The sequence below is a fragment of the Stenella coeruleoalba genome (assembly GCF_951394435.1).
Source record: "Stenella coeruleoalba genome assembly, chromosome: 2".
Taxonomy (NCBI): domain Eukaryota; kingdom Metazoa; phylum Chordata; class Mammalia; order Artiodactyla; family Delphinidae; genus Stenella; species Stenella coeruleoalba.
In genome coordinates this window covers 143271096-143297107 of record NC_137147.1, presented here as the reverse complement: position 1 = coordinate 143297107, position 26012 = coordinate 143271096, and the positions used below count along the sequence as shown (strand labels likewise).

Here is a 26012-nt window from a genome sequence, read left to right as displayed (position 1 = left end):
ATCAAGTGACTCACTTGAGGTCATCACAGAGTTAATGGCAGTGCCAGGCCCCAGGGCCGAGTGCCCAGCCCACTGTTCACAAAGCCACTAAGATAGTTAAAGGAGTCAAGATGATGCTCAGTGCCCTTCAGGGCTGGGCCTGAAAATCCTTCACTCCAGGGACCCAGACAGCCATCATGAAATGGTGTCCTTGCCAGAGTGGCAGGTGGCCCTAGGCCAGCCTCCCTGAGTGCTTCAGGGGCAGCCCCCCCACCACACACACACACACACAGACACACACACACACACACACACACAGAGAGAAAAGGGCAGCGGCCTCCTGTTTCACCATCTCAGTCCAGGCAGTCGGTGGGGACCACTCGAAGTCCCTGGTGATTGCCCAGTGGCCACCCTCCTGTGGGTCTTCCCACTTCCCTTCCATCACTGCCCCATGTTTTCTTGCCAACCACAATACCCACTGCTTGAGACAGAACTCAGAAAATGTTAAGGTTCAGCTTAATGGCTAAACAAGGGGCCATGAGACTCCACACTTTAGAAGTACTCTCTTAGTGGCTCTGGAGTAAAAGTTACACACAAGTGCTCTGGATATATGCCTCAACCTCAGAAAACAGCATCTCATCTGAACCGCTCCATTACTAGAATAATCCTTAGTGAGACAGCCTTCAAAATAAACCAAAGTGATTAAAAAAAAAAAAAGTCAAGTAGAGTGAGTAAGGAATAGATATGCCAACACTTAAACAGCATTCTGTGGCAACCACCTTAGAGATGCCAAACACATGTTCATGCATGTCTCCATCCCCTCATCCCCCAATCACCCAGTGCCACCTGAGCATCTACTCTGTGCCAGGCTCTGAGCTGCACAGTAAGGGGCAGGGACCAAAGGCACACACATCAGATACAGATGGAGCTCTGGGGAGGGAGAGGGCCCTGGCTGCTTGGCTGGGCTGGGAAGCCTTTGTGCAGCCAAATGTCTATCACACTGTCTGCTGACTCTAAACTATTAGAGTTAACTCAGCTATGTATGCCCCAAATATTGGCTCTGGGCTGTCTACACACTAGGGGTTGACCCAGGTGGAGTGAAGCCAAGCCTCCCAAAGTCAGAGGGAACACATTCAGTGAGATCTCTGGTCACTGGAAGCTGCTTTGGGCCTTGGGACATCAGGTTGCTTAGTGGGTACCACCAACCCCTGGACAAAGCCTCCAGTCCCAGGCAGCTGGAAGTCTCTGTGTCGGGATGGCCACGCTCCTTTCCTCTCTCTCTGACACCTCAAGGGGCCTGGCACTGGCAGCCCTGAGGGATGGGAAAACCAAAGCTTAAGGATTTTAAGCGATTTGTTTAAGTTTACAGAGCACAGAGGTGGAGGCACAGGGATTTTATAAGGCAGAGCTAAATATTTCAGGTTACCTTGACAGAGCTTTCCCTTTTCCTGTGAGGGAAACGGGGGCATTTTTCTGTATCACATGCCTGAAAAATTCCTCCAACTCTCAAAAAGCAAATGAGTGTTCACTCTTCCTGGTTGAGTGTTCTCTCTGTGAGAGCAGCTGTGGCAATGAGAGGTGACTGGGGGTCAGGCCTAACACGAGCAGGCATCTTCCTCCAGCCAAAAGGAGGTATTCTGAGAGTGCGTGACTAACACAGACCCAAATACCAAGGAACGTCACTCATCTTCCCTCTCTTCACGGGACAGCGGTCCTCTACTCAACCTGCCCTGGAGAGCCTCAAGCAGAGCCAAGGCCACTTGCTGGCTTTCCCCTCTCTCCTTGAGCTGGTACTGGGAAGTGTGCAGAACACGCTCCACGAGGCCAGCCCTGGGGCAGGGAGGCCTTGGGCAGGGAGAGCAGCCTTCCGGGTCAGACAGGCCTGGCCTCAGGAAACTTACGCCGCCTGGCTACCTGCTCTGAGCAGCAGTTTCCTCATCTGTAAAATGGGAACTGTGATTCCCTACCAGGGAATTGTGAAGACCGGAAATACGTCATGCCGGCCCACAGGCAGCTCCAGTAAACGGTGACTATTACGTCTTATTGGTTAGTGGCTCACGTGAAGGCAGACGTCACTGATCTACATGGTCTGCAATGTGTGGCCAGGGCGTCAGTGAGATTTTAACACATCCCCACCCCACCCCCTGACGAGTCCAGTGCACAACCAGATATGGGGATATCTTTGTTCTAAGCAATTAACCAACTCTTTTCATCCTTAGAGCAGTGGTTCTCAACCCTGGCTGCACACTGGAATCACCAGGGGAATTTTTTTTTTTTGGCCACACTGCACGGCATGCGGGATCTCAGTTCCCCAACCAGAGATCGAGAGATCGAACCTGTGCCCCCTGCAGTGGAAGCGCAGAGTCTTAACCACTGGGCCACCAGGGAAGTCCCGGGGAATTTTAAAATTACTGCTGCCTGGGTCCTACCTCCAGAGATTCTGATCTCCAGGGTCTGGGCTGCAGCCTGGGAATCAAGATATTTAAAAGCTTTCTGGGTGACCGTGACGTGCAGTCCAAGCTGAGAAACACCAACTTACAACAGTCTTCTGATTATCTCCATTTTCTAGGTGAAAAAAGTACACCACTGTTACTCGTATTATTCCTTGCCCTCTTCAGTATTGATATATTACCCTCTCCCTTAGTTCTTTGATCTGATCATTAGAAGGAGGATGGGAGGGGAGAAGGGTAAGGGGGGGAGGAGTATCATCTCTTCCACCAGGACAGTTTTTCCTTGATTTGCAAATCAAGGCAGAAGACCACCCCGGGCTCTGGGAAATAACAGGAATGGAAGTTTGCAGTTGGGCACCCCCTGGTCACTGTACCCACAGCAGATGCACGAAAGCCAGACCTGAGGTGGCTTCGTCACGCCCCCCAGAAGACCCAAGGGCAGGTGGAAGCAGTGATGGTGATGAGCCCTTGTCTGCCCATCAGGAAGGCTCTGAAGCCAGAAATTCAGGCCCTGGGATGCAGAAGTCGCTCAGCTAGGCTACGGGGCAAGGGGTGGACAGCGAGAGCCCCTCTAGGTTAGGACAGAGCCACCCAGGGTATATCCCGGGAGGGAGCAGAGAGGAGCCATCCAACTATAAGGGAAGTGACTGCCAACGCTAATTCAAAAATTATGGGAATGCTGAAACACTGATGTACATAGGCAGAGCCCGCATATTCCTATTCCCGCCTCCCTAGCAAGAGTCAGTTCCTAACCTGAATGCAGCAAAGGGAGGGCAGTCCGGAGGTCCAAGTCCTGGTCCCCGTGACCTGCCACCAAAGCTTCGTGGGCTTGGACAAGGAGCTGCCTTCTCAGTTGTTTTCCTCCACCTGCCACCTGAGGTTTCACCTCAGAAAGCTTCCTGTCAGAAAGCTCCTAAGAGCCCATGACAACTCGGAACAGAAATGAAGCCTTCCCTTCACTCTCCAAATTCTATCTCTGGGCTGATGTCTGGAGACTTGGGTTCTGGTCAGGGCCCGTCCACTAACTGGTCATAACCCTGGGCAGCCTGTTCAACTCCCTGGGCCTCAGGGTCCTCCCTGGTCAAATGTGGATGAGAAAACCCCGCCTGTCCACCTCACAGGGCTGTTGGGGAAATCATGAGATAACGCCTGACAAAGGACTTAACTATCCAGCACAGTAGAAAAGCAGGAGGTGGGGGTGGGTGGAACGCTGAGCCGGAGGCTGGCTTGCAAAAGTCACGTAGGAGGGTTTCCGCGAAGGACGGTAAATCCACAAGACACAGAAACTACCTTCCCTGCTCCTGCCAGCTGCTCTCCTGCAAGTATGTCAGGAACACGCCCCTCTTCCCAGGCCGAGGGCCCAGCCCCTCGCTCACTCAGTGCCCCGGGAGAACAAAGCAGGCTGCGTGAAGATCAGCGTCACAGTCACAGACAGAACTCGGCAGGGCCCAGGGTGGCACCCCATGAGGGTCTCCTGTTGTTTGCCCAGGAATCAGATGAGGAGTAAACCTAGACCGGCTTCTCAGAACTCAAAAATAGTGTTGCTGTCTCCAACACCAGCTCCTAAGCGTCATGGAAGAGCCTGGCTCAATTACCACTGAATTCTTCACCGCCAAAGAATAATCTGGGCGTGACCCAAATCTCACATCCTGAGATAGATTTTGTATAGCAATGTGGACATCCCAGCATTTACATCCAGCTTTTCTCTCTGCAAGCTAACTGTAATTTTATTCTCTCTTTTAATATTTGCAGGTACCATTCTTAGCTCCATTTTACAGATCAGAAAATGAAGGCTTAGGGAGGTTAAGTGACTTGGTAGTTGGGCCAGGTAGCAGGCCCTGATAGCAGGGTTAGAACATAGAGTCAGGTCAACTGACTCCAGCTTCAGTGAGACTCTCAAGGTAACTAGCCAGCAGTGATGTACGAAACAGTGAGGAGGGCGCCCACCCCAGAATGGAGGAGTATTTTATCGCTGACAGTATTGAGAATTGCCAGTGCATGATGATAATAAAAAGTAGACTAATTTTTATTCAGTTTTATCATTGGTTTTGAATTCTCCAAAGACAATGCACCCCCCCCCCCATGGCCGGCATTGAGGCAAGACCACTCCCACTACCCACCCACTCCCACCAGGTTGGCTATGGCCAACTAGACTTGTTCTGGCAACTGCCAGGGGCTGACTGCCAAAGGTGTTTTGTCAGGGTTACGGATAGGGTGGGTCTAACTCATTCTCATTCTCAGTCAACTCTGAAGTGTCCAGGAACTTAGTAACTTGCCCCCAAGTCCCCAGTTGGTCAAGGCTGAGATGAGGCAGAGCTGTACAGAACACAGACCCTCCCCAGGGAGGAGATGCCATGGGAGGTAAAAGGTAACAAATGGGAAGTGCTCCAAGTCAGAGGGATGTGGGGACCAGGTTCCTCCTCCCGCTTCCCCCAAGCAATCACTGCAATTCCTCTTCCCACACTCCAGAACCATGAGCCACGATTCCTCTGGAATTAGCCTGCAAGTTTGCAGGACCACCGGGCGGGGATGATGCTTAGAAGCTTCCAGTCATGGCCACCCCAGGTGCAGCCCAGCAGGCGGGGGACTGGGACATTCAACCAACATGTGTCAAATGTGTGGACAAGAGGAGCTCAAATCAAGTGTCCGCAGGAACCACATCAGCCTGATCCCAGAGGACCCACACCCCAATCCCAGGGCAATAGCCTGTCTGAGGATGGTGTCCCCACTCCTCTGCCTGGTCAGGCTTGACTGACCCTGCCTCTTAACCCCCTCCGCCTTCCAACACATCTCATATCTAGTCAGCCACTCCTGATTCCCACGAACAAGATCTTTCTCCCATTGCCTTAGTAACCCACTTGCTTCTGGTCTGCTATACCCAAGTCCAGGATTTAGAGTCAAAAGACCCAGGTTCTATCTCCAGCTCTGCTACTGTGACTCTGAGCCTGTTTCCTTGTGTGTAACACAGACATAAGACTATCTCAATCTTACCAGGTTATAATGAGAGAGTGAAATAAGTGTGTAAAAGCACTAAGTAAACTATAATTCTCTGTGAACGCGAATTATTCTTTCTTTCCATCCACTGGATCGCCATATCTGGATCCTGGTCTCCATTTTCCAGTCCCAGCCTTGAATCTGATTCAGCCCCTGTGAACCCCATCCACAGATCCCAGCTTTAAAATAGTGCTGGAGAGAACTGGGGCCGTTGAAAGGCAGGGTCCCCAGGTGGTGCCAGGATCCAGGAAGACAGAAAACACTTCGGGACACAGTCACCCAAGGTCAGGGCAAACAAGGGACCAGACACTCAGGAAGCCAAAAAAAGGGTGAAGAAATACAAGGGTGTCAGAAGTGGGAAGCAGCAAGTCAAGATTCCAGGCCAGAGAGATGAGGGTAAGGAGCAAAAATTTACCAAAAGCCAGGTGGGCAGTACGTCAGGAGCCAGGTGGGCAGTACATCAGGAACCAGGCAGGTAGTACGTCAGGAGCTAGGTGGGCAAGCGAGGAGTGAGAGGCACGCGGGGGCAGTGGCCAAGCCAGCAGCCGGCACATGGAGATTGGAGCAGACAGAAACATCAGCACAAGACCTGCAAACACAAGAGCGCCCAGAGCCATTCAAATGGCCTCTTCTCCCAGCTAGTGAGCCAAACCCACTGTCTAACGAACCCATTTCTCCTCTCTGACCGTGTTGCCCATACCTTTCTAGTCTCCTGATGATGACTTTAAAATTTATTTGAGGTATGGAACCCTCTCTCCAATAAATCTTGCACAGAAGCCCAATATGCAAAACAGATAAAAAGCAGTACTTCTGGGACTTCCCTGGTGGTACAGCGGTTAAGAATCCACCTGCCAATGAAGGAGACATGGGTTCGAGCCCTGGTCCAGGAAGATCCCACATGCCGTGGAGCAACTAAGGCCATGCGCCACAACTACTGAGCCTGCGCTCTAGAGCCCGCGAGCCACAACTACTGAGCCCGTGTGCCACAACTACTGAAGCCCATGTGACTAGAGCCCGTGCTCCGCAATAAGAGAAGCCACCACAATGAGAAGCCCGCGCACCGCAATGAAGGGTAGCCCCCGCTCACTGCAACTAGAGTAAAGCCAGCGCACAGCAACAAAGACCCAATGCAGCCAAAAATAGGTATAAAAAAAAATTATTGTTTTTAAAAAAAGGAGTACTTCTTTTTTGGGGAGAGGCACTCAAAGGTCACCTACTCAGAGCCCACCGACATGATGCCTAAAGGGGCTTCATGGAACCCCAAGGGCTTCAGGGAACACAATTTGAGAAGTACACTCTACAGCATGGAAGCATGCTCGTTGATGATCCCAAAGCAATTTCAAACTGTAAGAAAAAAGAAAAAGAAAAAAGGAGAAATAGAAAACACTGATGAAGTAATTCTCAACATTATTACCTAGTCTTTTAAGAAGTTACTCTGACCAAACCAAACTCAGGGTCACCAGTAAGGAATACATGTAGGATAAGCATCAGGAACCAGAAGTTTCCAGGGAGCTGAACCCTGACCTACAAATGGCCCCTGTCCAAGAAGTCACAGGTGTCTGCCTGTGCTGGCCAGTGGCAGCTGCTTTCACATCTTAGCTCATTCAGTTCCCTGTCCCTCAGACTGACTTCCTTCCTCTGACACTTTTTTTTTGTGGGGGTGGGCAGAAAAAATTCCTAAAGCACAAAAAGGGAGGACCTGTTGAGCAGAGCCAAGTCAAGCTGAGCTCTGATTACCTTTTGGAATCTATTTTTAAGTCTAAGCACATGTTGATGCTGTTGTCAAATGAACGTGAGCCCACAAGTCCAAGGCCTGAAATAGATTAGGCTCAGTTTAAGTTGGACTTGGCTATTCAGAGAAAGGTTTTCACTGAAAATGCAGCTCAGTGTCCTCTGGTATTTCCCTTAGTTTAGAGTCTAGATTCTAGACACTGACGTGAGGTAGGTTACTATGGTTTGAAGTGTTAGCCTTGGAGGGTACCACCCACGACTCACCATCCACCCACCTGTCATCTAGTCCCCTAACTATCCACCCACCCATCCACCTAACTGTCCATTCACCAATCCATCCATTCACCAATGTACTCCTCCATCCCTCATGTGTGGATCAGTGTCCTAAGTGCTACAAACAAGACGCGCCCCACAACTTGAAGGGCTCACAGTCAACTGGGGAGATCAAACACTCGTGGAAAAAGAAATACGGAATGGATGTATAGAAAGAGCTGTCTCAGAGTCACCTGCACGGGAAGCAGTAAGTGCTGCAGCAGTTCAACAGAGGGAGAAAGTATCCGCCAAGGGGAGTCAGGGGAAGCCTTAAGGAGCAGGTGGGATTTGAACCAGGTGCAACAGTGTACTATTAGGCCATTCAAGACGGCTGTTCTCTTGTCCTCTGGACATCCCCTGCTCGACCAGTCCCTGCCTCACCTACACCCTACTCACATAACTGACCTTCCCTCTTAATCATAGAGCCTACTCAGTCAATGCCTACATACTTGCCCCCGGCCCCAGCTAGTGACTGTTCTAATCTCTAGATCAGAACACCTTGACCAAGACAGCTCATCAAAGGGGCCATGAGGGGCCTGCTCCTCTGCTGGTTTCCCTGGTAACCGATGAGCCAACCTGACATCAATTCCCTCTATAACTGGTAACCTCACTCTCCCACCCAGGAGTGAAGACTTGCTGCCCTGTCCTGCCCGTCATCTGCTGCACATGGTGAAGTGTCACTCCAGGACCTTGCTTCAGACATGTAAGATCCCCCCAACCATTAAACCACTGATGTCTCTGTCACTAACTCCGGGCTCTTTTCTTCGGTCTTGAGGCTGGGCAAGTACAGGGCTTGCAGGCCTGCGGGGTACAGCCCAACAGGCAGAAAAAGCTGGACACAGACAGGCAAAGGGGAGTCAGCTCGCCACAGCTGGAGAAGCAGGGAGTGATACACAAATGCTTTATTCTGGGCAGGCCCCAACTCACCACCTCTCTACCTCACTTCCTCCCCGTCAAATGGCCACTTTCTCGAGGAAGTACATCAAGAAGCTGAACTTGCCCTTTCCTCTCCTCTTTGTGTGGGTGGAGGGAAAGGAAGACAAGCGGCTGGCAGCCAATGATGTTCGCTTGTAGGGCTCCCTTCTCACCACCCGAGTTCCTGACAATCAGATGTACCTTTGATTAATGAAAGAACTTCAGCAGAACAGGTCAACTTGCTTGATCCCAGAAATGCTAGCCAATTGGCCTTCACAGCCTAGGTGGAGCCCAGGAGGCTGGACCATAACAGATGTGACCTTTTGCATGAGCTCATGCTACAGAGCAAAAAAGGGACTACAACAGGAAGATAGAAAAATCCAGGCTGGTCGAGGTTCTGTTATTACTGTGTGGGGACAGGGTCCTCCCTCATAAAATGGTGAAGTGAACAGTTTATCGTCTATAAAACCTCCCTCCCAACTTGCCAGACCACTGTAGTGCCAAGAGTTCTGTACCCAGCCTCTCTCCTGTGAACTCTGGACCTCCCCATGGTCCACATCCCCTGGGGATCCTTTCCATAATTTACCCATAATTCACACTGAGTGATAATGGGAGGCAAAGGGTTAACCTGCCCTCAGTGCAAAGTAACACATTCACATTTTAGCAGCATCCTTGACCAAGAGGGGCTTCAACAGTGGCAAGTTTAGGCACACGTTGGGCAAGTGAAGGAACTAACTGGAGATAAAAAGGTCTTTCCTGGGCTTCTCTGGTGGTGCAGTGGTTAAGAATCCATCTGCCAATGCAGGGGACACGGGTTCGAGCCCTGGTCCAGAAAGATCCCACATGCCGCAGAGCAACTGAGCCTGTGTGCCCCAACTACGGAGCCTGTGTGCTCTACAGCCCGCAAGCCACAACTACTGAGCCTGCATGCCGCAACTACTGAAGCCCGCGTGCCACAACTACTGAAGTCCGTGTGCCACAACTACTGAAGCCCGCACGCCTAGAGCCCGTGCTCTGCAACAAGAGAAGCCACCACAATGAGAAGCCTCCGTACCGCAACAAAGAGTAGCCCCTGCTCATCACAACTAGAGAAAGCCCGCACACAGCAACGAAGATCCAACACAGCCAAAAAGAAATCAACAAAATAAATAAATTTATTTTAAAAAAAAAAAAGGTCTTTCCTAAAATTCATGCCGAAAAGGTGGCCCTGAAGAGGACTGACTACATACATGTATCTGCATATGTGAATGCGGGTGTGCAAAAATCACAACCAATTATTTCTTGTCAATTCTCTTCTGTCCACCTGGATCTTAATGTTCAAGGGATTCTTGCTGCAACACCTTCACTAATATACACAACTCTTAGCCATCCAGGGTGGATGCTCTCTGTTCCTCGGAATTTTTGTGAGTTTTTGACCCCAGGTTTGCTTCCTCACCAGTACTTAACAATACCTCAGATCACCTCTCCCAAACTCAGGGCTGGGGATGGGGAAGACCACCATGTTTTGGGCAGAGCACGGGATTTGGAATCCCGGCTCTATCACCAATTTCCAAGTCCCCTTCTCTCTCATGGCCTCAGTTTACTCATCAGAAAAATGTTGAGTTGGACCAAGATGTCTCTCTCACCCCCATCCCAGCTCACCCTCTTAGGATTCCCTGAGGCAGGTCAGGGTGTCACATGCATCTATCAGTCTGAGACACACAGGGTGATTTCTGGGTTTCCCGCTGCACAGGGTCCAGCCACAGGTTCAAGCTACCGAGATGTGTCAGTCCCATTTTAACCAACTAAATTTCCAAAGAGAGTGGGATCAGGGCTTTGGGCAAGAAGAACAGATCTCAGGCACTCTCAGAAAGATACCCCTGTACCATCTTCACAACCAGCAAAATGTTGAACACACCAAATAGCAGAGATACCTCCATGACAAATGACCGAGGCATTCACCTTAACCAGCAACCAGCCCATAAGAGCCTGGGGAGAAAGAACTGTCCTACTCATCTCACAGGGCCCGCTGAACACTGAGAACAAAGCAGGTATTCCATCAGTGTAGAAAGGAAGAGCTAAACTGAGGCAGCAGGAGGACTTCCCTGGTGGTCCAGTGGTAAAGAATCTGCCTTCCAATGCAGGGGATGCGATTTCGATCCCTGGTCAGGAACTAGGATCCCACATGCCGCGGGGCAACTAAGCCCACATGCCACAACTACTGAGCTCATGCGCCTCAGTGAGAAAGCCCACGTGCCGCAAACTACAGAGCCCACGTGCCCTGGTGCCTGAGCACTACAACTAGAGAGAAGCTCACGCGCCACAACGAAGAGCCTGCACCGCAACGAAAGATCCCACGTGCTGCAACTAAGAGACCCGATGCGGCCAAAAATAATAATAATAAAAATAAATTAATTAAATTAAATAAACGGAGGCAGCAGGAAGTGAGGTGCAGGACCTGTCACTCACAGCCAGCTCTCCATGCAGCTGAAGCACATCACTGGCAGACTCTCTGGGAAAAGAACACGTTCTTGATATTTGTTTATTACAAACGGAGCATGTTCATTATTTTTAAAAAGCACAAAGAGGAAGCTTCCTGAGATAACCATTGTTATCATTTTGGTGGCTGCTCTCTTGGACATTTTTTCAGCACATATTACGGTCTTTTTTTTAAAAAGACTGTTCATTTTTTTTAATGGAACTGGGATGATACCACATGTACTATTTTGGAAACTGCTTTAAAATTTTTTTGTACTTAATAATAGATCATGAACATTTACTCATGTCATTAAAAATTATTTTACTACCTGATTTTAAATAATATGCCACCATACAAATAAAGCATGGTTTTTAGAGCAAACTCTTAATTTTGGACATTTATATTACTTCTAATTGTTAATATAATTAATAAGACTGTTTTAGATACCCTTATATATAAATCTTTGTGTACATCCCTGATTATCTTTTCTGAAGGTAAATTCCAGGGAGTAGAACGCTTAGTCAAAAGTTATGTACATTTTTAAGGTTTTTGATATTTGACAAATTATCTTCCAGAAAGAATGTCCCAGTAATACTCCCTACAGCCCTAAATGTCAAAATCCCCTGCTCCTCACTCCACACACATTTCACCAAATACTGGCTCACTGTGTTTTTCAGCTTTACCATTTTCCTACTTGAAAGATGATATCTCATTGTTTTCACTTGAATTAAATTTATTAACTTGTAGTCGATTACAAGTAAGAATGAACATCTTTTCCTGTGTTTGTTGGTAATCTGAACTGCCTTATACATGCCTGGCTTATTTTTCCACTGGGATGTTTGCCTTTTTCTTATTGTTTGTAAAAGCTCTTTACATATTTGTGACATGAACCCTTTGCCGTGTATGTTGCAAATATTTGCCCTAATTGTTTTGTCCACAAAGGAGCTTTAGGTCTTCTGTAGCATCCGATGGTGTTAACCAGTTTTCTTCTTACCTCTCTCTCCTTCTGCCTGTCACTAAGCTGACTTCGGGGCACACTGAAGGGAAGTGCCTTATGCCTTGTGACCTTGTTGGTCACCTAGACACTCAGTCCAAGAGATACCTTCAAACTCACCGCACAGGCAACCTCTCATCCCCCACGCCTGGCTCTTTCCTCAGAGTTAGCCCACTCTTCCTCCTGGCGATGCCCCTCCTGCTGGTTGACTGCAGAAAAGGATGGCATCAGAGGGTGAGCAGGTCCTGCTACAGAGTGGGCCTGGTGTCCCCAAGGTGGGCCACAGCTGCTGGGGTGACCAGCACAACAGACCCCCTTTAGGGATGCAGAGCATCTCCCCTGCCCCCAAATTATCCATGTTGTTTAGTGTCCTTTGAAACAGGCTGCAGCAGGAAATGGCTTTCTTTCAGAAATTAGTACCATGAAGATGTCTGTCTACCCTGAAAAACTGATACCCTTGTTCATTTCAGATAATGAAAATGACGTAATCTTATTTCCCTTCTGTCGTCTTGGTGGTCAGTGACAATAGCGATAGTGGCCTAGATCTTGGGTGTATTTCCTTCCTCCTTGCTTCGCACCAGTGGCTCTCAAATTTGAGAGTGTAACAGAATCAGCAGGGGAGCTTGGTAAAAATGCAGGTACTCAGGCCTTACCACAGAATTGATAAATCATAATCTTTTGGAAGTCAAGTGTCTTTTGATCTTCCACCTTTATTTTCAAATTCTGTGTGCCTCGTGCTGTACGTTGCCTCAAGTTCTTACCATACACGGGCAGGAGGAAATAACTGTAAGTTGTTCTGTGTTGCCATCACTGTGGCATGGAGAAAGACAGGGAGCTGCCGAGCATGCCTGCAAAGGCAGAACTTGGTCCATTCCACAGATGGCTAATGGAGGCCCCAAACAGTTAAAGGGCCAAGGCAGGACCACCCACATAGCCATTTACAGTCCAACCCAATGGACAAGTTGATCGACTGCAGAGCAGAAGGCAGTTCCCATAGGAATAAAATGGTGCCGCTCCCATCCCCCTCGGGCCCCATGCTCACAGGAGGCCCATTCCCTCATCCCCACCCTCAAAGGGATCTGACTTTTAGATCCACAACCATCCATCCTCCCTATGCCCACAACCCTAGAGGGTGGGGCAAGGTAGAGAGAACAGGTCCAAGTCCTCTTAGAAGCAGATTTCTGTTCAAAATCTCCTCCCACCCAGCCCTGTCTCCCCAGCAGAAGCCAGAGCCTCTGTTGGGCAAGTGGCTCCAAGTCGCAGCCGTGCCATCTCCGCTGTCATCACCAGCCCCAATGAACAGCTACCAGGAGCCCTCGGGGCTGCCACTCCTTCCAGGCTCCTCTAACTCTGCTCTAAGTCATTACAGGATTTGATGCTGCCTGACATGTTTCTTTTAAGCCTAACTGTCAGGACGCCGGGAAGGTATGCGTCACATCCAACATGATCTGTTTTTCCTCTGTCTACCCAAACTGCTGTCTAGAATAGAGCCCGGCCTCTAACATGGCCTCTTCCCTCTAGAAGCCCACCTGCCAGGCCTCCCTCACCAGCTGCCTCAGGGTGACCTTGACCTCGCCCACATGGCCCATGCTGGAGTCACAGAGGGGCAGAGGTTAACCAGCAGAGCTCCGAAGGGGCAGGGGGCTCAAATCTGGGAAAGACGCCAGGATAACACCAACCCAGTTCTGTTACTAGCAGGCTCTGGAAACTCGGGTGAGTTTCTTAACTTTTCTGTGCCTCTGTTCCTTCATCAGCACATGGGGATGACAACAACCTCATAGGTTGTGATACACATTAACTGCATCGATAAATATGATTTTAGTTTTAGCTCCCCGGGCTTCAGTTTCCTCACCTGTAAAATGAAAGTAATACACTTAACTTGCAGGACTGTTGAGAAATTTTAATTAGAGAAATGTGAGAACACAGCACAAAGCCCAGGATATCCTTGGTGCTCAGTGAATGGTTTTTGAAAGGTGGAGGAGGAATAAATCAGACGATGAATATCACGGTTCAAAGCAGATATTGTCACCCTGGCCGCAGGCTGCCCCTTCTTGCCCTTCAATATCCCAGAAATCACCTCCTCCCTCAACAAAACAGGGGCCACCCGGGGCCCAGACTGGCCAGACAGGCACATTCCTGCCTCATCTCGCGAGCTGGCAGGTCCCGGCATTCCCTCCAGAGCAGAGTGTCTCAACACATCAGGGCCCAGGACAGCCAGGGGATAGACTGTGTCCCTCAGCCCTCCCGTCACCCCACTGTTCCCTCCAGGGCAGGGACAATGCAGGGTCTCCGGCCAGAGGCTGGCTCTGGATGGCAAGGCTCATATACACACAGAGAAGGGTCCCCACATACACTGAGCTCTCTGCCTGGGTCCCTGGGTCTCTTCTGGGTGGCTGGAGTGGACCCGGTGGAAGTGTGAGGGAGCCCAGCCACGAGCAGCTTTGACCATAACAGGTGTCCTCTGTGTGCACGGCTCGGCATCCATCACAGCTCTTACTGCCCCGGGTATTCTGTCTACTCGCCTGAATGCCATGCTCCACCCTCTCCACCCTTAGCGCCCCAGGGCTGTAAACACCCGAAAGGCAGGGATGGCTCCGTCTTGCCCACTGCTGTGTTTTTGGCACCTAGAAGCGCTCAGTAAGTATGAGCTGAATACAGGAGTCTTGCGCGTAGGCACTGGGAACACAAAGACGAAGAAGATGCAGTCCCTCATTCACATAAGAACCAGCAAGTATTTGCAGAAGGCGCCCCCAGAAACCTCTTTTCTAAACTAAACATTCGGTATATCTTCTCTCCCGTGCTCTTTGAAGGCAGAGCTGCTTTGTGGGACCTCTCTTGACCCGTAGGACCCCCAAGCTCTCACAGAGTACACAGTAGGCACTTTGACACAGACTAAACTCAGCTCGGGCACGCTGCCGATCCACTCTGCTGGAAACCTGTCCAGTCACGCTCTGTTCTGTAAGGAATTTTCCCTTGGATCCCAGAGGTGAGTAAGACACAGAGTAATTTGGTCACAGTCCCCCTTCCCCTCGAGCCCAGAAATTATCTGACCAAGCTGGGGCTGGGAGTTAGGACGATCCACGGGCTGGGTGTCAGTCCTAAGCTTTTCTAGGACACAGCGGGAACTGGGAGGGACAGTCCTGCCCCACAGCTGCCACCAGCTGCTTCTCACAGAACGGTAGGGTCAAACTGCAGGGGAGAGGAAGGACCCTTTTCACAGTTGAGAAAACACGCAGAGCTTGCCCGGGGGTCACAGAGCAGCTTACGGCACAGCAGCCAGAGACCCCAGGTCTCTCAACAACTATTCTGTGTCTTTCTACTATGGCAAGGAGTTCCAAACTTTTTCTAGCAGTAAAACTCTTTTTCTTTTCATTATTTATTTATTTATTTGTATAAATAAATAAATAAATAAATTTTATTTTTGGCTGCGTTGGGTCCTCGTTGCTGCATGCGGGCTTTCTCTAGTTGCGGCGAGCAGGGGCTACTCTCCGTTGTGGTGCGCGGGCTTCTCATTGCAGTGGCTTCTCCTGTTGCGGAGCACAGGCTCTAGGCACACGGGCTTCAGTAGTTGTGGCACACAGGCTGTAGAGCGCAGGCTCAGTACTTGTGGCCCACAGGCTTAGCTGCTCCGCGGCATGTGGGATCTCCCCGGACCAGGGCTTGAACCCGTGTCCCCTGCACTGGCAGGTGGATTCTTAACCACCGCGCCACCAGGGAAGCCCTCATTATTTATTTTTTAAAATCTTCAGCAAAGGACTGCACACAAACATGGATAAATAAAAATGAAATTGCACAGAAGGCCATAGAGTGGAATCAAGAGCCCCCTGCCCCATTCCTCGCCTGCCCCAGCTCTGCTCACCCGAGGCAATCGCTTTTAAGCCGTCTCATGTTAAGATCACACTGTTTTTCAAATAAATCTTACACAGAAGTTTAAAGTACAAAACAGATCAAAGGGGAACAACGCAAAGCACTGCTTGATTACTATATACACACACAGACATGCATGACAGCCCCTAAGTCTGCACCACAGGACTCGAGGTGAAAACCACACCACTACAAACTTCTCCTTATGTCACAGCCTCCTGCTTTTACTGGCAGCCTGCTGTGGAGGCAGAGGGAAGCTTTCCCCCTGAACGGACACACCTATACCAGGTACACCTAGATTTTATCCCCATAGCTCTTCCCACACCCAGATTCCTGAGGTATCACCACCTACAGCAAAAGAGACCTCTACAAAGCCTCAGGTCTCCCTAGGGCTTAGGCTCTGTCTGCCTGGAGAGGGAGAAGTGGGGAGAAATCCACGTGTGTCACAGCTCACAAAAACTCAAAAAACTTATAGATAGTTGGATTAGCAGTCATATATACCTTAATAGGAATTAGTCGGATTAGACTGCTTTCCGACCGAATAGTAGAATTCAACTATGCCTGGGTGGTGGGGGGATTTCCCTGGTGGTCCAGTGGTTAAGAATCCGTGTTCCAGTACCGGGGAGGTGGGTTCGATCCCTTATTGGGGAACTAAGATCCCACATGCCACAGGGCAACTAAGTCCGTGCGCCACAACTAGACAGCCCACACGTTGCAACTAAAGCCTGCACACTGCAATGAAGACCCAGCATAGCCAAAACAAACCAACAAAAAAACTATGCTGGGGGGAAAAAGAAAATTTTGATGTAATAGAAGAAGAGATAATGTTGGGGTGAGGAGAACTGAGGTACTTAGATGAAGAACAAGACGGGCCCTGCAGGGGAGGTCTTTGGGGTGCTAGAGGGCAGCAGGAGAGCACCCAGCATTGGCAAGCTGGCAAAAAAGGGGGTGGGAGAACCCTCTGACTGCTTACTCCTCAGTCCTTCCCTTCTTCGAAACACTTAAGTCAACACTATTCAACCACCTCCACTACTGGCAAAAAAAAAAAAGTTCTGGTCTGCACTGGATTCTGCTGTGCTGTCCCATCAGATGCTGGAGGTGGGAACTGGCTCATTCTGCTGTCTCTAGATCACAGGGAAATGCAGCTTGCCACCGAGAAGGGACAGTTACTATACATGATGGGGCAATCTCCTTCCTTCCTCTTCCTCCCTGCAAGCACTCACAATGCACGTTTCCTCCCTCCAAAATTCAGAGTAAATGCACAGCCCAGGAAAATGATAGCCTCTTCCAGGTGGGGATGGGAAGGAAGTGGGGGCACTGACTTGCAAGCACAGCTCCCAACATAGCCTTCCTGGAAATCTCCCTCCTGGGGCCCAGGGCTGCACCTCCTCTCTTCTCTTCATCACTGGACCTTGTACCCCCGAGAACATTGCCCCTCCAAGTGTGGGCCTTGGACCAGCAGCATTGATTTCATCTGGGAGTTTGGCAGAAAAGCAGAAACTCAGATCCCACCCCAGCACTACTGATTCAGAATCTACCTGTGAACATGACTCCCTGGTGATTCAAGTACATATTAGTTTGAGAAGTGCTATTTAAGAAAATATTACAGCAAACCACTACTTAATGGAATCCTGGGTACCCCCAAATTCCCTCCAAATCCTCTTTGGTCCTGGTCCTTCTTGCTGGAAGTCTGGACCTATGGGACTGTTTTCATACCTTGGAAAAGGCAGTATAATGAGCAGACACAAATGAATAAAAATATGTTGAACGACTCCTTCCGTGAATAAGAAGTTACTCTTGAAGTAGCATTATGACTTACAAAGTGGTTTTATGTGAGTTCTCTTATTTCATACTCACCAAATCCCCAGGAGGCCCTTGGGGACAGGTATTACTGACCTCCTGTTACAGGGGAGAAGCCAAGCTCAGGGGCCTCGGAGAGAGTGGCACAAACAGCCTCCAACGTGGCACTTAGGGTCCACATCTGGGGGACATGTTGCAGCTCGACATGGATTAACCACGGTGTTTGGAGAAAAGGATAATCTGATTTTTTAAGTGTTTAATAACAGAGTTCATCAGAAGTTCCTTTTTGATTTGGGCCTTCTTGTCGGAAACATGAATCAGCTTTACCTCCCCTAAAAGTGAACAATATCCTGTATGTGTGCTTTGATCAAATATGTTTTTGAAGATTAACGATCTTTAAAGGCCTTAAAGTTCTCTTATTTATCACTGTGTCTTCCAGAGCATCTACCACAGTAATTTGCACATAATTGTCAACAAATGTCTTTGAATGAATGAACTGATAGATGACCAACTGGCAGATTTATCAGTACACATCTTCTTCTCTCTCACTGGAGAGGCCTGGAAACTGTGGGTATGAGACATCGGGGTTCTACATCTAAAATACAAACTAGATTCCTGATGTCATCTTGTTTTCGTTTAATCTGCCTACTGAAAAGGTCACGCATACACACATACACAATTCCATTCAACAGAGGATTAGAGTTAACCAAAGTTTCATAGAGTGAGACCACAATCTGTCTGATTGTCTCACATGCTTCGCAGTCTGGCACAGAAGGCAATTCCCAGGAAGGAGTTTCAGAGCTCTTTCCAGAACTGACAGGATCCTTGGAAGATTCTCCAAGTTATTTAAAAAGAACAACAACAAATCACTTATTATTTTGTAGTCTAATCTTGGTCTACTTACAAAGACTTTTCACTATTTTTTTAATCAAAGTATAATTAATTTACAATGCTGTGTTAGTTTCAAGTGTACAGCAAAGTGATTCCGTTATACATATATACACATATATACTCTTTTTCAGATTCTTTTCCATTATAGGCTTTTATAAGATATTGAGTATAGTTCCCTGCGGTATACAGTAGGTCCTTGTTGTTTACCTATTTTATTTTTTATTTCTGTATAAAGTATGTTTTTTGGGCTTTTAAAAACATTATTATATTATTTATTTATTTACTTTATTTATTTTTGGCTGCGTTGGGTCTTAGCTGCAGCATGTAGGATCTTCGTTGAGGCATGTGGGATCTTTTGTTGCGGTGTGTGGGCTCTTTGTTGTGGTGTGCAGGCTTCTCACTAGTTGTGGCGTGTGGGTCTTCTCTTCTCTAGTTGTGGCACGCAGGCTCCAGGGTGCGTGGGCTCTGTAGGTTTGCGGCACGCAGGCTCTAGTTGAGGCACGTGAGCTCAGTAGTTGTGGCGCACAGGCTTAGTTGCCCTGAGGCATGTGGGATCTTAGTTCCCTGACCAGGGATCAAACCCGCATCCCCTGCATTGTAAGGCAGATTCTTTACCACTGGACCACCAGGGAATTTTCTACCTATTTTATATATAGTAGTGTGTATATATATGAATCCCAAACTCTTAATTTATAACCCGCCCTTCCGCTATCCCCTTTGGTAACCATAAGTTTGTTTTCTATGTCTGTGAATCTATTTGTTTTGTAAATAAGTTCATTTGTATCATTTTTTTAGACTCCACATAGAAGTGATATCATATGGTATTCGTCTTTCTCTGTCTGGCTTACTTCACTTAGTATGATAATCTCTAGGTCCATCCATGTTGCTACAAATGGCATTATTTCGTTCTTTTTGATGGCTGAGTAATATTCCACTGTATATACATCTACCACATCTTTTTTATCCATTCATCTGTCGATGGACATTTAGGTCGCCTCCATGTCTTGGCTGTTGTCAATAGCGCTGCTATGAACACTTGGGTGCATGTATCTTTTCAAATTAGAGTTTTCTCCAGATATATGCCCAGGAGTGGGATTGCAGGATCATATGGTAACTCTATTCTTAGTTTTTTAAGACTTTTCACTATTTTAAAAAATAATAATAATAATAATTTCTTTCTATATTCTAGGCACAATTCTACGATGCATTAATGTGCTCAGTACTCTTACCAACCCTATAAGGGAGGTATTATTACTGCCCCCTGTTTACAGAGGAGGCTACTGGAACACAGAGAGGAGAAGCAATTTTCCAATCACACAGCCAGAAAGGGGTAAAGCTGAAATTTGAACCCAAGGGGACTGGCTCCAGAGCTTTACTCTTAACCTTGACCGCCTCATCAACAGTGGAGTGAAACTGGTGGGAAACTGATTCAGGGGCCTGGGGAGAGATGATGAGATAGAAAGTCGGGATCTTGTTTACTTATAAAGTCAAGCAGGGTCAAGTCTGACCCATCCTTGAACATCACCAGAGTTTGGCCATGAGAGAGAAATCAACCCAAGTTTCTACTTACTATTTGTTCCATCCAAAGAAAGGTCATCAGTTGACCCCTGGATGCTCCTTTCTCCCTCAGTCACAGGTGGTTGTTGACTTTTAAGATAGGCCTGCACAGGCAGGGGCCCCATTCTGGGCCCCTGGAGTCACTCATCTACTGCTAGGATGTGTGATCTCAGGAGTCAGATGACCTGGGATCAGTACCAGCTCCCTCAAAATAGCTGTCATGTTTGGATAAGTCATAAACTCTCCCAGCCTCAGCTTCCCCTCTGTTAAATGAGGGTAATCCCTGCCTATGTGAGGCTACTGTGAGGCCCAAAGGTGATGATGAAAGTGAACACACTTTGTAAACTGCAAAAGGCCACACAAGCACAGGGACTATGCATGAGCTCCATCGGTCTCACACATATACATAGGAGGCAGCTACTTAGTAAGAGTTGAGGGGACCTTTGCCCCTTCCCATGTCATATCTCTAAAGTATCATTCCTGGGACTTCCCTGCTGGCGCAGTGGTTAAAAATCCACCTGCCAATGCAGGGGACATGGGTTCAATCCCTGCTCCGGGAAGATCCCACGTGCCATGAAGCAACTAAGCCCATGAACCACAACTACCGAGCCTGCGCTCTAGAGCCCACGACCCACAACTACTGAGCCCACGTGCCACAACTACTGAAGCCCGTGCACCTAGAGTCCGTGCTCCGCAACAAGAGAAGCCACCACAATGAGAAGCCCATGCACCACAACTAGAGAAAGCCAGTGTGCAGCAACGAAGATCCAACGGAGTCAAAAATAAATTTTAAAAAAATTAAAGGGCTTCCCTGGTGGCGCAGTGGTTAGGAGTCCACCTGCCAACGCAGGGGACACGGTTCGAGCCCTGGTCCAGGAAGATCCCACGTGCCATGGAGCAACTAAGCCCGTGCGCCACAACTACTGAGCGAGCCTGTGCTCTGGAGCCCACAAGGCACAACTACTGAAGCCCGTGCGCCTAGAGTCCATGCTCTGCAACAAGAGAAGGCACCGCAATGAGAAGCCCATGCACCACAACAAAGAGTAGCTCCCGCTCTCCACAACTAGAGAAAGCCCACGTGCAGCAACAAAGACCCAATGCAGCCAAAAATAAATTTAAAAAAATAAATTAAGTTGAATTTAAAAATATAAAAGACAAGGACTCTTTAAAAAAACTATAGCCATAGTATTTATTGTGTTTTAAAAAAATAAAAATAATCCCTTAATATCATCATCTAGTTGGTGCTAATATTTCCCCTACTGTGTCATAAAGGTTGGTTTACAGTTTGTTTCATCAAATCAAAATCCAAATAAGGCCCATACATTGCAATTGATTGCTAATGTTTCTTAAGTCTGTTTTAATCTATAGGTTCCTCTCCTTCTCTCCCTCTCTCTCTCTTTTTCTCACAATTCATTTGTTGAAAATAATCGATCTTTTGACCCAGAGTTTCCCACAGAGTGGAGTTTGCTGATTGCACCCCCACAGTGTTGTTTAACATGTTCTGTTGTGCCCTGTATATCCTGTAAATCTGTAGTTGGATGGAGAGGTTTAATCAGATTGAAGTTTGAGTTTCTGGCAAAACTCCGCAGGTGGTGCTTCCATCAGGAGGTACACGCACTCTGGCTGCCTCTCTCTTGGTGATATTAGCAGCTCCTAATGATCAATGCCTAGATTCATTAATTCAATAGGGGCTTCTTTTTGTTTTTTTTAATTATCATCATCAAACATGACTTGCCTCATGCTGATACCTTTGCCTGGATGGGACAGCTTTGTTTAGACCAGTAGAGTGTTGAGGATTTTGATCTCCTTAGTGGGAAACAAGACTTTCCAAGCTGTTACTGCTGTATGTGCATGGGGTTGGGGGGGTCTCTGCTGCCTGGTTTGGCAGTGGGCTTTCTCACAGGCCCTGGGACCCACACGCAAGTGCACTGAGCACGTGCAGAACCGCCTGCTGAGTCAGCCAAGAACCTGAGCCAAGGATCCCGTGACTCTGAGAGCCGCACCCTCCCTCCCACCCTCCCAGCAGCCACAGGTTGTTATTCGGCCTCACATTCCTGGCTTCAGGGCCCAAATCAGTGACGACTTCTCTTTCCTTCCTCATCTGAAACAATTAATTCCCTCTCCTCCCATAGCTCCTTTTAGATGAGCTCTTCAAAACACTTTTACCTAATCCTCTAGCACTTAGGTGAGTAAGGAGAGAGACTAGCAGAGCCCCGCCCTCCAGGCTGGGAAACTGAGCCCAGAGAGCTCAGCTGGTCTACCTGCTGTTCTGCTCTGGCCCAAAGCCTGCACTTAAGGTTGCAAGATCTTGCCTTTCATGGGACAGACACATCTTCTAAGTCCAATACCCAGCCCTGAGGGATCTTCCTACCTGTGGTGCTAGAGAAGCCAGGAGGCTCTGAACAAGGCAGGTATCCAGCCAGTTCATAGCAAATCATCCTGCCTAGATTTTAGCAGCGATTGCAAACATTTTGTTCTGTTCTCAGGCTACAGTGTATGAGGCCATATGTTTCGATCATGGGGTTATTAAATATAGTCACCACAGATATTGGAAACAAGAACAGAAACATTACCCTCCCTTGACCTAAACCCCAGCTGCCGGCCCAGGAATACAAGTGCAGCGCAGGGAAGACGTGCAGGTGCTGGAGAAGATGGAGACAACCCAGAAGGTGGGAGGACAGCTGTGTGCCCTCCCAAGATGGGAACCGGCGTGGACCAATGTGCCCAGAGTCTCTCATGCTCGAGGCCAACAGAAAACACTGGGAGACAGATGGCCAAGTTGGGGGAGGGAGGGGAATAAAATAAGAAACCATCTAATCCACAAAAGAGGGAAATGAACACAAGCACTGGGTGCAGGAGTAGAACAAGACCCAACACACGTAAATCTCAGCCACACGGGCAGAACCAGCCTGCCCAGCATTTCTCTGCTCGTGCCGTCTCCTGGCACCCCATCATGCCCATGAGGGCTTCATTACCAACCTGCACCAAGTGGTCCCACCCCAGCACACTGGTCCCCCAGCTTCCCCAGGCCAGCCCTGACCCCTCTGCTGCCACAGTGGCACCTGCCACCAAGGTCTGTCCCCACTTGAATCTGACACACGTAGCTTTTGCCTGTTTACCAAAAAATAGGCCAGAGTCAGAGAATCAGCCCTTGCCGTCAGAGGACACAGCCCTCCAGGCTGACTGGTCAGGCAGCAGGAGACACCAAAATAATCTCTCCTCCTACTATATCCTGGACTTTACAATATCTGTCAGCCCCTGTCTCCCCACCCCCAACTAAAGATGCACAGTTCCAGCACCTGTATCAGGACCCTCAAGAGAAGCCACAAGCCCCCCATAGCAGGACAGAACCAACCACAGAAAGTTGTCTGAGATCCCCAGCACACAATAAAAGTCGGCAAAGCTCATGGAACTGTGGAAATAAAGGGGACTTCTCACCATCACCCTCACTTTACAGATGGGAAAGGCGAGGTCCAGACAAGGGGATGGACCTGCCTGAGCCCTCTACTCTCCCGGGCAGTGACAGAGCCAGGGCCAGACAGGTTTCCTGACAGGCATCCCTGTTCTCTCTCCCCTCCCCTCCACCCCACCTCATGTTTCAAACAGCTCAGCCTTGGCGCCTACATGGCAGCTGGGAGAGGAGAGAGCCAAGTCCAGGTTACATCAATCTCGCAGGGAGCCAAGAAGGAAGTGGCGACTCTTCTTCCCTCCTGCCCACAGGTAGCCCAGCTCCAGAAAGCCACTGAATATGCAGGGAGGCTTGAACCTCACTCAGAAAAACCTCCACCAGCTACAAGGAGGGGGGAAAGTTACAAGACAGTAGCGGGCCCAACCTCACTTCACCATGCTCGTCACCACACAACCCTTTCTGTATAAGATCCCCTCAGCCTGTAATCGGGCACCCTCAGTTCCCAGGGCCCCTAAATCTTCCCTCCACTCTCCTATCACGGCAATCTGTCCCCTGCTCACACCTGCCCAAGATGTCCATCTACTCCTACTTCAGCCAGGCTTTCTATCCTTGAAGGCCCCTCCTCCAGGAAGCCTTCTCTGCCTCCTGAATGGGCTGCCTCCTCTGATCTCCCAGCCCTGGAGAAAGTTAGCATCAGGAAGGAAGGCAAAGGTACCTTCCTAAAGGGTGTGGGCTTACTCAGCATGGGGTTCCTTCATAACTCACGGGGGCAGCTCTCCGACAGTTCTCCCAGCAGTTACGTAATTTCTGTGGTTTGACAGTTATGATGAAAAAGGGACCAAGAGTCCTATATATTGGCACATCAAACAACTTGGGGCATGCAACAGTGTTTGATAGATGTCAGTTAGCACTGCATATCAAGAACCACACAACGTAAGGGATTTCCCTGATGGCGCAGTGGTTAAGAATCCACCTGCCAATGCAGGGGACACGGGTTCGATCCCTGCTCTGGGAAGATCCCACATGCCACAGAGCAACTAAGCCCGTGTGCCACAACTACTGAGCCTGCACTCTACAGTCCGCAAGCCACAACTACTGAGCCCGTGCGCCACAACTACTGAGCCTGTGCTCTAGAGCCGGTGCCCCACAACTACTGAGCCTGTGAGCCACGACTACTGAGCCCGCGTGCCACAACTACTGAAGCCCACACACCTAGAGCCCATGCTCCGCAACAAGAGAAGGCACCGCAATGAGAAGCCCGCGCACCGCAACGAAGAGTATCCCCCGCTCGCCGCAACTAGAGAAAGCCCGCGCCCAGCAACGAAGACCCAACGCAGCCAAAAAAAATAAATGAGTTAATTAATTAATTTTTAAAATGTTTAAAGAACCACACAACCTAAATGTCCATCAACTGATACATGGATAAATAAAAGGTGCTATATCCATACAATGGAATATTATTTGGTGACTCAAAGGAATGAAGCAGATACATGTTACAACACAGAGCCTTGAAAACATTATGCTCAACGAAAGAAGCCAGTCGTAAAACACCACATAAATATAATTCCATTTATATAAAGTGACCAGAATAGGCAAACCCACAGAGACAAAATTCGCAGACTAGTGGTTACCTAGGGTTGGGGGGTGGGGGGGTTGGAGGAAACGAGGAATGACTGTTAGTGCGCACAGGGTTTCTTCTTGGCGGTAATGAAATGTTCTTAAGTTGATGGTGGTGGTGATGCACAACTCTGGGACTAGAGTAAAAGCCACTGAATTGTACACTATAAATGGATGAATTGCGTGGTCAGTGAATTATCCCTCTACGTAGAGAGATAAAAAGAGAACCATAAAAATACTCACTCACGTGCTTCTACTGAGTCATATCAACTGTGCCTAAATGTGCAGGTCCTTCATGAAAGGTCCTTTATGGGCCCTGAGTCATATCTCAACACCCTGCACAGTCAGTATTACCACAGAGCAGAAAGTTGAGCCTCAGAGAGTTGAAGCCACACAGCTAACTAGCCACAGATCTGGAACTTAAAATCACATTATTCTGGTCCGAGTGCAGGGTTCTTTGGGAATGTAGCCAATGGAGAGACTTCAAAAGAGAGAGCACAGCTCCATAGACAAGGAAAATCTGGAAACAAGCTAAAAATCTTCCACTAAGGAACTGGGTGGTAATTAGCTGTTCTGGTTGCAGTGGAAGATGACACAAACATTAAGATGATAAACAGGAGAATCAGCGGGGACATGTTTATAAAATAATGATACGGGAACGTGCGCAGATGGTATATGTACAGTTTGATTACAGTTTTCATTTTGTTTAAACACACTTCTGTGGCCAAAAAAATAGTAGAGAGCACAGAGGCAAAAATGTGCTAGGATGATGAATAGTTAAGTGAAAACCTCCCTTTCAAAACTTCCTGTGTTGTTTAACAGTAGAAAAGAGAGAGAGAAAAGAAACAATCGAATGGACACCCCCAACCAGCACAGCAGAACACTGTGTGAAATAAAATTCATATTTTATGGAAAGATAAGAAAAATTTAAGCATAAAAAATTTTCTCTGCCTTTTGGCCCCTCTCTCCCCTCTAGTGTGCAGTGTGTATCCGTATTATGCATTGACCAAACCTCCCCCATCAACAGGAATACCTGCTCAA

The 26012-nt window shown here is 48.5% G+C and overlaps 1 protein-coding gene across 2 annotated transcripts in view; it reads right to left on the bottom strand.

Moving 5' to 3' along the window:
• The window catches only part of DAPK2 (death associated protein kinase 2), a gene marked incomplete at its 3' end in the record, with an annotated part of 119106 nt that overhangs the window by 53585 nt on the left and 39509 nt on the right, over positions 1-26012 (bottom strand). The gene's annotated exons all lie outside the window — the stretch shown is intronic.